Source organism: Chlorocebus sabaeus, chromosome 21 (assembly GCF_047675955.1).
Source record: "Chlorocebus sabaeus isolate Y175 chromosome 21, mChlSab1.0.hap1, whole genome shotgun sequence".
NCBI classification, from domain to species: domain Eukaryota; kingdom Metazoa; phylum Chordata; class Mammalia; order Primates; family Cercopithecidae; genus Chlorocebus; species Chlorocebus sabaeus.
The window spans coordinates 64,474,089-64,483,949 of NC_132924.1; the positions used below are offsets into that span (position 1 = coordinate 64,474,089).

The window sequence follows — 9,861 nt, forward strand, 5'->3', positions numbered from 1 at the left end:
AAGTATGTGTCACTGCCCTGGTAACACTTGTCCTCACCACTTTTATGTTCTTCTTAGTGTAATTGAGAAACTGCTATTACGGTTAAAAGTAAAACAGAATGGTTGTGATGAATCAGATATAAAAACCAGCTAAAACCTCATGACACACTTAAAACCTGGTCATTCTTATGCTTTAGATTCAACCAAAGTTCTTGGCAAATATATATTTGCTGTTATTTCTTTCCTTAAGTAACCATAAGAAAGTCTTTTTTGTTTAGTTTGTTAAGATCTTCTATGTATTAGAAGAATTATCTATATTATATACTACTAAGCCACTGTTACCAGTAGCAATACAAATTTTTCATAAGTAAATATTTTATAAGAGCAAATTTATACTGTGTAAAGTTTATTTCTAATAATATTGATGCCCATAATGAACTAAACCTATTTGTACTAAAAGTGTTTTCATTTGCTGTGCTTATGCAAATTCATAACTGCACAATCCTCGTTAATATTCTTACTACTACATCGTGTGAAATGCATTTGATGGTGATCTCACATAAACTTTGTGCCAGTGCTCAAAATCTGGGCAGAGACCTCATGCAAATGGCCTGTATGATGGATTGATGCATTGCACAGGTTCATCAGCATAATGTTCTGTCTACATTTTGTCAATTGTGCCTGCATTTGCAGCAGCAATTGTCATTTCCACTTTTCTATCATAAGTAAATGTGTTCAAAATGGTTTTCATGTTTTCCATGGAAAAGACTACTTTGCTACTTCCTGTTCACAGATATATTTCCACACATTTCTAGCAAAGCAAACGTGTCATATTAATGGAATCCTGTTTTTGCCTTCATTCATTGAAACTTAAAACCCTACTGTTGTAGCACCTTCACAAATTGTGACTCAAAACCTTAGGTGCTGTGCCAGGCTCCAGCAGTCAAGCAACTAGACTGCAGATTACATTGAACATACAGCTTCTTTGGGGCTCTGTAGATTTAATAGCTTGGTTAATTTGTTTTGATTTGTTTTGTTCTTGTCCTACTAAGTTCTTACAAGTTTTCTTTATTTCTGTTCAGAGCAAATTGCTTATATGTCAGATATCTTAGCTCTACATATTCTGTGATGCGAAATGCTAGTATTTCTTGGTAATCAAACCCTTTAATTTATCAGCATTTTGAGATTTTTTAAAAAATCCCTATAGAAGACCAAAAGAGATCCAACCCACCCATGGTCAGCAGGTTATGGACAGCCATGTGCCCTTGCTGGGCTTATTATGAGGCCTTTGATCCCAAATTATTTTGTCTGTGATACCTTGAGGGAAACTTGAGACATAATTCTATAAACCTGTTTTCTATTTCAATTAGATGCAGGTCCATTTGGCTAATTCCTAACCTTCAACTCAACCATATGGAAACTGTTCTGACTCTTCAAACTCAGTGATGTAATTTTGTTTATTATGTGCTAATGTTAGTACCTTCTTGGGTCTGTGTTAAGTGTTTAGCATGCCTTATTTCATAATCTAACTGACCATTAGCTATCTCCAGAATTTACCTCTTGGTGTCCTCCTGCTACATTATGCTTTAGATCCCTCTGACCACCTTTCCTTCTTCTAACAAAGGAGCTAACTTCTGAGGTAGTGCCCTTACTGTCACTGTTCCTGGAAATCTCTGCTCCAAAATCTTCCAACTTGTACCTTCCTATCATTTAAATCTCTGATGAAATGTCACCTGTCAGTGAGATCTTGTTTTATCTCTCATTCTAAATTACTATCCCCACCCCACATGCCCATCACACAAACAAACAAGGACATTTCCAAAAAGAAACTATTGGTATGGGGTTTCCAGTAAGAATGATTGGAAGCTTAAACTGGCAAACATAGCATCAATTTGTTAGGCCAAGACTCTGAACATAAATATAAGGTTAAAATCTTTTATTTTCCACAATATGGTCTTGAAGTATCTTCTGTAACAGAATAATAATCATTTGCATGATGAGGGCATTCAATTTCATTTTAATTCTTCACAAAACAGCATTGTATATAAGAATTTTCATGAGATGAAGAATAAATCAGAAACAATTTGTGAAGGCACTTAGCACTGTGCCTAAAATATAGTAGATGCTCAGCAATGCTTCTTGGCTGGGCACGGTGGCTTACACCTGTAATTTCATCACTTTGGGAGGCTGAGGCGGGCGGATTACTTGAAGCCAGGAGTTCCAGACCAGCCTGACCAACATGGCAAAACCACATCTCTACTAAACTTACAAAAATTAGCTGATTTTGGTGGCACATGCCTCTAATCTCAGCTACTCAGGAGACTGAGGCAAGAAAATTGCTGGAACCCAAGAGGCAGAGGTTACTATCTGGCCCTTTACAGGAAAACTTTGCTGACCCCCTTGCTATAGAGGTAGGTACTAAGGTCTCCATAGCTGCCCTGACACTTTCCCAGATTCTGAGAATTAATGAGTAGACCAGATAATCCTTACATTGAAGTGTTAATAACTTGTCCAATATACAGAATGGCTTTTCACTTCTGTGCTGAAGACTGTAAAGGAGAAAAACCACTGTTAGAAATTTTTGGTGGAGGACGGGAGACATTACAAGGAAAAGCATCTTCTTCCCCAGTACAAACTGCCAGATGCTAGAGCATCATACTTTACCATGCTTACCCCAATGTATACCCAGGCCTGCCGCTGCCAAAAAAAGAGTGGTAATAAAACAGAAGCCCTAGCATTTCTCTAGCCTAAACAGGGAACTCCTTGATATTCTCTGTGAGAGATCCACTAAATTCTCTGTAAGTGAGCCCAGCACCAACTCTCCCTGCAGCTGCACAGCCAGACATCTGGGCCAGAACTGATGGCATAATTAGGTCTCAAACCAGGTGTAAGAGCAATCAGAGTGGAAAATATATGACCGCATCCTTGCTGAACCTTGTGCTCCTCCCTACACCAAAAAGAGGCATGCTGATTGTATGTGTTTCTCGAAAAGATTTCATTACATAAGGGTAATTGTCACAAGTCAAAGAATGTACAGGGTCACCCACACTGTAGGAGTTACATTTTACTGGAACTTGCCATAAATTGACAGAGGAAGAGATCCCAGGCAGAAGGATAAAAGAGATCAAAATAGAGTTCCTCAAATGAGGACAGAGAGGAATGTACCTAGGGGCTTAGAAGGGAGGCTGTGCTTCTCAGAGATTCTGGGTCACTTGCTATGACACGTAGTTCAATGTTCAGGATTCTCATATAGAAGACTCCAGAGATTCTTCTCTCTAGTAATAGCCTGACAAATCACATTTCATTTTCTCAAGGAGGGGTCAGGTAATCACTTTGCCTCTAGCTCTAATATAATTGCACGGACAGGTCGGGGGTAGCACTAGCGTGACATCAGATGGCCTTACCCTGAATCTCATCTTCACCACCTATTAGCTGCCTCATTTTTCTGCACTGTAAAAAAGTGGTACCTATTTATACTATTGTTTATTAATAATGAAGATAATTCAAGTAAAAGTGTTTACCACTGAGATAGGCAAGATTAACCAGTATGAAAGCCACTCTAGAAGACATTGCTAATGGTCTGGCTAATGACCATCCCTCCCCATACTTTATTTGAAAACAGATGCCTAAGAATGCTCAGAGTCAGTAAACAGTTCCAAGCAAAACAGCATGATCTGTTTAGACCAATTCTGACGACTCTATTCGCCACTTTCCCAAACTCCCTTGCAGTTGGGGCTTGCAGGTGCCCCATTTCTATCCAATGAGATCTTTAGCAGAAAGTTCTTGGTTATGAGGGGAGGGAGGGAGGTAGGAAGGGTAGTTCTGGGTAAGCTTTTGTTTTCCCAGGCAGAAGGAAACAGACAAAGAGGTAACAAACATGAGGAAAAGGCCACAAGAATCTCAGAGTCAAAGTGCTGACACCCCTGAGCCACTGAACAAATACTCTAGATTCCCTAGGTTGTGAGAAAAGTAAAACTCTATCTGTTGTGCATTATCTTCCTTTCAGCCATTTTTAAAAATGGATTAGACCAAATACAAATATCAAATTGTACTGATGAAAAATTATTTTTAATTTTCCTAGAAATTTGCTAGTCATCACTATGGGAATGGGAAAATAAAAAAAGTGAAAGTGTCCACTAGTTTCCTCACCTCAACGTACACCCAAGCAAGTGTGTGTTTAGGATCCCCTTCTCTCCTGCCCTGCTAGAAACTTACAACGCCATGAGAGGGAGTCCTGGCTGCCACAGGGAGCACATTTTCCCTTAAGGCTACAGGGATACAGACACAGGACAATAAAAAGTAGCTAACACTTTTTGAGTGCTTACTGTATGCCAGAGACTGTTCTAAAAGTATTACAAAATTGACCCATTTAATACAATCTTCTATCCACTGATATGGGTACTATTATGAACTCCATTTTACAAAACTGTGTTTAGAAACTGAAAAGCCACAGAAAAGTTAAGTTACTTGCCTAAGCTCACACAGCTAGAAAGTGCCTAGGATTCAAACTCAAGCACTGAGTCTATGAATTTAAGCACTACACATTAGTTCCTCTCCCTCTAAGAAGAATGGCAACAGGCCCAAGTTCCGCAAGATAAGGAGTTAAAATTGACCTGGAACATTGATCTGGCAAACCTTTTGAAAATCCCAATCTCAAATTTTGCCAAGTCATCTGTTTCTCTAGCTCTTAGAAGTATCCACCATGTGAGGAAATAGGTCAGTTGATTTAGAAAGATAAACAATCTAAATGCCTACAAACAAATAGAGGGTAGATGTTTAACTTTAAAAAGAATGATAAAGAGACCCATTCAAGGGGAGAGAATGTATGGAGAGATAAAGATATAAAAGTAGCAGTCCAGAATTTAGAAGTTTTGGAACATTTATTCCTGTCAGTACCAGCTCTCTTGGCTGTCAGGATATGTGTTTACTGTCATATTTTCCTCCAAATATTGAGTTAAAATGTGCCCACAACAAGCATTCTAGCACCCAACCAGGGAAGCTACCCATCTATTTACTTAAGCAAAGTCTAGAAATAGCCTAGAATTACAGCAATCTTAAGTTCATCTGATCTTACATAAACCTATTATTGGCCGGGTGCTGTGGCTCACACCTGCAATCCCAGCACTTTGGGAGCCCAAGGGCTGTGGGTAGGGGGCAGATCACTTGAGGCCAGGAGTTCAAGACCAGCCTGGCCAACATGGTGAAACCCCATCTCTACCAAAAATACAAAAATTAGGCAGGCGTGGTGACACGCGCCTGTAGTCCCAGCTACTTGGGAGGCTGAGGCGGGAGAATCATTTGAACCCAGGAGGGGGAGGTTGCAGTGAGCTGAGATCGTGCCACTGCACTCCAGTCTGGGTAACAGATTGAGACTGTCTAAAAAAAGAAAAAACTTATTGGGGGACAAACATACATTAGTGTGAGCTAAGTTGTCCTGTTTGGGGTGAATAACAGGGTTAAATAAGACAATTTTAAAATTCCCTTTTCATATAGTACCTGAAGTAAATTATGTAAAATTTCATTGTAAGAGAAATAAATGGCTTAAGTAATCAGTAAAAGTACCTTTTGTTTTTATTGGCCCTTGGTAACCATTGCAGTATTTCTAATGGAGATCAAATTCATGTTTGTTTGCATGCTCATCTGTTCAAGATATAAACTATTGAGTTCTTGCAATGTGACAGACACTGTGTAAAATCATTAACAAAGAAAGAGATGTGCCTCATATTCCTTCTGTTTCTTCCTAGAGCCCTTAGGAGTAGAAAATAACTTGTATGCTGGTACATTAATGTGTCTTCTATTTGCCTGTACCCATGAAACAGAACCATGAATTCTCTCATAATCATAATAGCGGCAGAGTTAACTCTTCCAGAGAGGGTCTGTTTGAAAAGTAATTAGCATTTGAATTGAGAAATGATTGATGACTTGAAGACAATAAAGTGTTTATTTATTTATTTTTTTATTTTTTTGGTTTTAAGGAGAGGAGAGTTTAATAGGCAAGAAGGAAGGCAGAAGACAGAAGGAAGGAGCTTCCCTGTACAGAGAGGGAGAGGGGCTCCAGAGCCAAAAGAGGAAGTCCTCACCTGCCACAAATACCAGCTAGGTATATATGCAGAGGCTGGAGGAGGCAATGTCTGATTTGCATAGGGCTCAGGGGATTGGTTTGATCAGGCATGTCATTGACATAGCCACAAAAAAGCTGGTTCTCCTACTCTAGCCTTTTAATATGCAAATGTAGGGCGCCCTGGATGTTCTACACACATGGAGATATGTGTGGAGATATGTGGAGAGTCAGGTAGGCAACCTTTGATATGCAAATGCAGGCCGTTAGAAACTGGGTCCACCCAACACAGCGATTCCCATGGCCTTCATGCCCTTGCCTGACAATGAAGTGTTTAATGCAAGGACTCCAAAAAGAGAAGATTGACTTTTGAAATCATTTGATAAACGCCTGGAGGATTCACCTAACTGATTTCATTCTTTCTTGCTTTAAAACACATATTCCTATCCAAGGCGATTCCCTCTCCAAGGGGACATACAGTGCCCCTCTCAGGAAAGTAGCAACTTGGAATATAATCTGGCATGCCTAAGGTCTTTGAGGAACAGGGATGCTTATTTCCTCTGCCTTCCTTGGCTGCCTACATGGATACCTAAGTATCTTCCCTTCAGGATAGATTGTCCTCTGATGTACATGCTGAAGAGTCATCTTTCTTGATGTAGGCCAGAGGCATTGATGTGCAGCAGGTTTCTTTAGTCATCAACTATGACCTTCCAACCAACAGGGAAAACTATGTCCACAGAACTGGTTGAAGTGGATGGTTTGGCCATAAGGGTGTGGCTATCAACATGGTGACAGAAGATAAGAGGACCCTTTGAGACACAGAGACCTTCTACAACACCTCCATTGAGGAAATTCCCCTTAATGTTGTTGACTTCATCTGAGGGGCTGTCCTGCTACCTAGCCCCAGCCAGCGTTCAATGTTGGGGGGCTGAGGAGCAGCAGGAGGCATGAGGGAAGGGAGCCAAGGGATGGACATCTTGTCATTTTTTCTTTGAATAAATGTCACTTTTTGAAGCAAAAGAAGGAACCATGAACATTATAGATACCCTTTTCTTTGGGGTAGGCCCCAGGCGCTGGCTTTTCTCCCAATAAAACCCTAACCCATTTCCCTAACCTTGTAACCTCCAGATCCCAGAGGCTCTCTTCACCCCAGCTGAGCTCCTTTGAAAGTGATTCAAGGGACTATGTAACTCAGCCTCATTTGCTGTACCAAATCTAGAGGGAGAACCCCTAAAACCCCAGAGTGAGTTTCCCTAGAGGATTGTCCCCAGGTAGGGGGAAGCTGGGGAGAGAAAATAGTAGCCATTTTTTACATTGTTTTGTATAGTATCTATTGATTCAGGAAACAAACAAAAAATTCTGAATAAAATGACTTGGAAGCTGAAAAAAAAAAGAAAAAAAAGAAAACCACCTATTCCTTCTTTTATTCCCTAGGATCCTCAGAACTGTCTACTGCCTTCAAGGACACACACGCACATACACATACATACACACACACACATACACACACACACACACACAAGGACTATCAGACTATCATCAACCACCCTAATCCTGTTCCCAAAAAACACAAATTTAGAGTATTAAAAATTGTTTTCTCTCCACACACACACCAAAAACAAGTCCACTGGATTAATGTCATCACTAAATTACCTGTTCATTGGGTGATAACTGTTCTGGAGAAAATTGTCTGCATGTATTTTATTCATCACCTTTAAGGAACCCAGCAGCCTACTGAATTTCAGCTCCTTTTTAAGGAAGCAAAACAGGTTCTGTCATCCAAAGCCTAAGAGTCCACATTAGGGTTATATTTTTTATTTCAATGTTTATTGTAGATACAGGGAGTATACTGCAGATTTGTTACATGGGAACATTTTGTAATGCTGAGGTTTGGAGTATGAATCCTGTAACACAGGTAGTGAGCATAGTATCCAATAGGTAGTTTTTTAACCCACCTCCTCTAGACTCTCTAGTAGTCCACAGTGTCTATGGTTCACCAGGGTTATTTTCTAAGGTGAAAAAAAACCATAACGCCTACTATTAAAAAAACAAATTTATGTCAATAAATCAGGTAAGAACAGACCAATTAAATTCAGATCCCTGTTGTTTATCGACATCAAGAAAAGAAAAAGAGTCTAGGATCATGAAGAGCATAATTACCTCTTAATTCTGGAAGAATGACACTGAACGAGACGTGAAGAGACTATGTGACAAGTTGGAACACAGCTTTATCTCCAGTTTGGGGATGTTTCCTTCATTGCAGCCTTGTGACTATTACTTTATCTAGAGCCTTATAAGCAGGCATTATTTCCTGACAGCATAACGTAAAGTATTTTTCATACTGACTCAGTGGAAGTCTCCAAATCTCACGGAAATGAAGGGGCGATTTAGAAAGAAAACTACAGGTGGTAACATGGTTCACCTCCCCTCCGGATTCAAACCCATTACTTTGTGTTCAGGTTTTCAAGCCCTTGGCAGAGCCGTTTGCCAGAAACCCTCAACAGAGCAGAAGAGAAGCAAAACTGTCAGCTGCAATAGCAGGCCACAGCAGATGAATAACATATTTCCAGATTAATTGAGTAAGAACATTTGGCCGTGTGTGTCAGATTTATTTTATTGTATGATTTGCAGGCAAATAATGAAGACTGAGTTCTTAATTATAAGATTTGCATTCCTTCACTCTATTGTAAAAACTCATACAAGAGCTGTCTTTTCCTACATTGATATAAGAGTTTAAATACATGGTGGAAAAAAAGATGGGCTGGCAAACCACAGGCTTTCCTATCTAGTATTTTTAAGGATTCAGTTCCTCCTCAAGTTACTAAAAGCCATCAATGACAAATTTCATTTCCTGGCCTCACAATTCTAGATCTTCCATTTTCTGTTCTACAGACGGGCAAGAAAACGTGGTGTACTTTTTCATATACGAAGAAATCCATGTCATCATGGCTTAAGATATGCCCTGTGAGCCATTTCACAGTGCAGATTTTAGTTTGAGCTGATTTAGTAAGTGTAACTGATTTAGTATAAATCAGTATACTGATTTAGTATAAACCAAGTATAACTGATTTAGTATAAATCAGTATACTGATTTAGTATAAACCAAGTATAACTGATTTAGTAAATGTGAGATTTGAGGGCAGACTACAAACTGCAGCCCCAAATTACAGGACTGTAAATGACACTAATGGGTTCAAAGCTAGAAAGAACTCAGGCTGCTAACTTCAAAAGCCCTTTGATGCAACATGCTGAGCAGTTGCATAAACTTCCAACTACCAGCTCTGACTTTTTGCAGGACAAGCTACAGTTTTATATAAAGTCATGGGATAGACTAATTGTGATAGGCCAAAGCATAGGGTTGACTACTGCCAATCTCTTACAACAACACAACAGAAGAGAACACAGGTTGTTCCTAGCAAGGGGACTTCTTTGGGCCAGAGGATTGGAGAGAGGCCCTTACCCAAGAGTGTTCTTGTGGATAGAAGTTGGAGTTTGTAAATAGGCTCCATTTCAAACTTCAGCCACTGCTCAAAGAAAAAGGTTGAGTAGAAAGTAAGAATTCGTATTTTTTAAAGTGACTGAAAGAGAAGATTTAAACATCGGTTTCAGTGGTTTTCAAACATACATGCTTCAGAATCACGTGGAGTAATCATCAAAACACAAATGCTGGAGCCCACTCTGATTAAGAGGCCCAAGTTGAGACCCAACACTGCACATGTCTAAGTTCCAGGAGACACTGATGCTGCTGGTCTGGGCATCACACTCTGAGAGCCATTCATCTACACCAGGGTTTCTCCTTTTCAATATGACTGACATTTTGGGAC

At 39.7% G+C, this 9,861-nt stretch overlaps 1 non-coding gene across 1 annotated transcript; it reads left to right on the plus strand.

Annotated features, from left to right (window-relative positions):
- Positions 1–6,482: 6,482 nt before the first annotated feature.
- LOC119626337 (small nucleolar RNA SNORA67) lies at positions 6,483–6,622 on the plus strand. Its single transcript, XR_005242515.1, has one exon. It is a non-coding gene; the product is annotated as a small nucleolar RNA SNORA67 (small nucleolar RNA).
- The last annotated feature ends 3,239 nt before the right edge of the window (positions 6,623–9,861 follow it).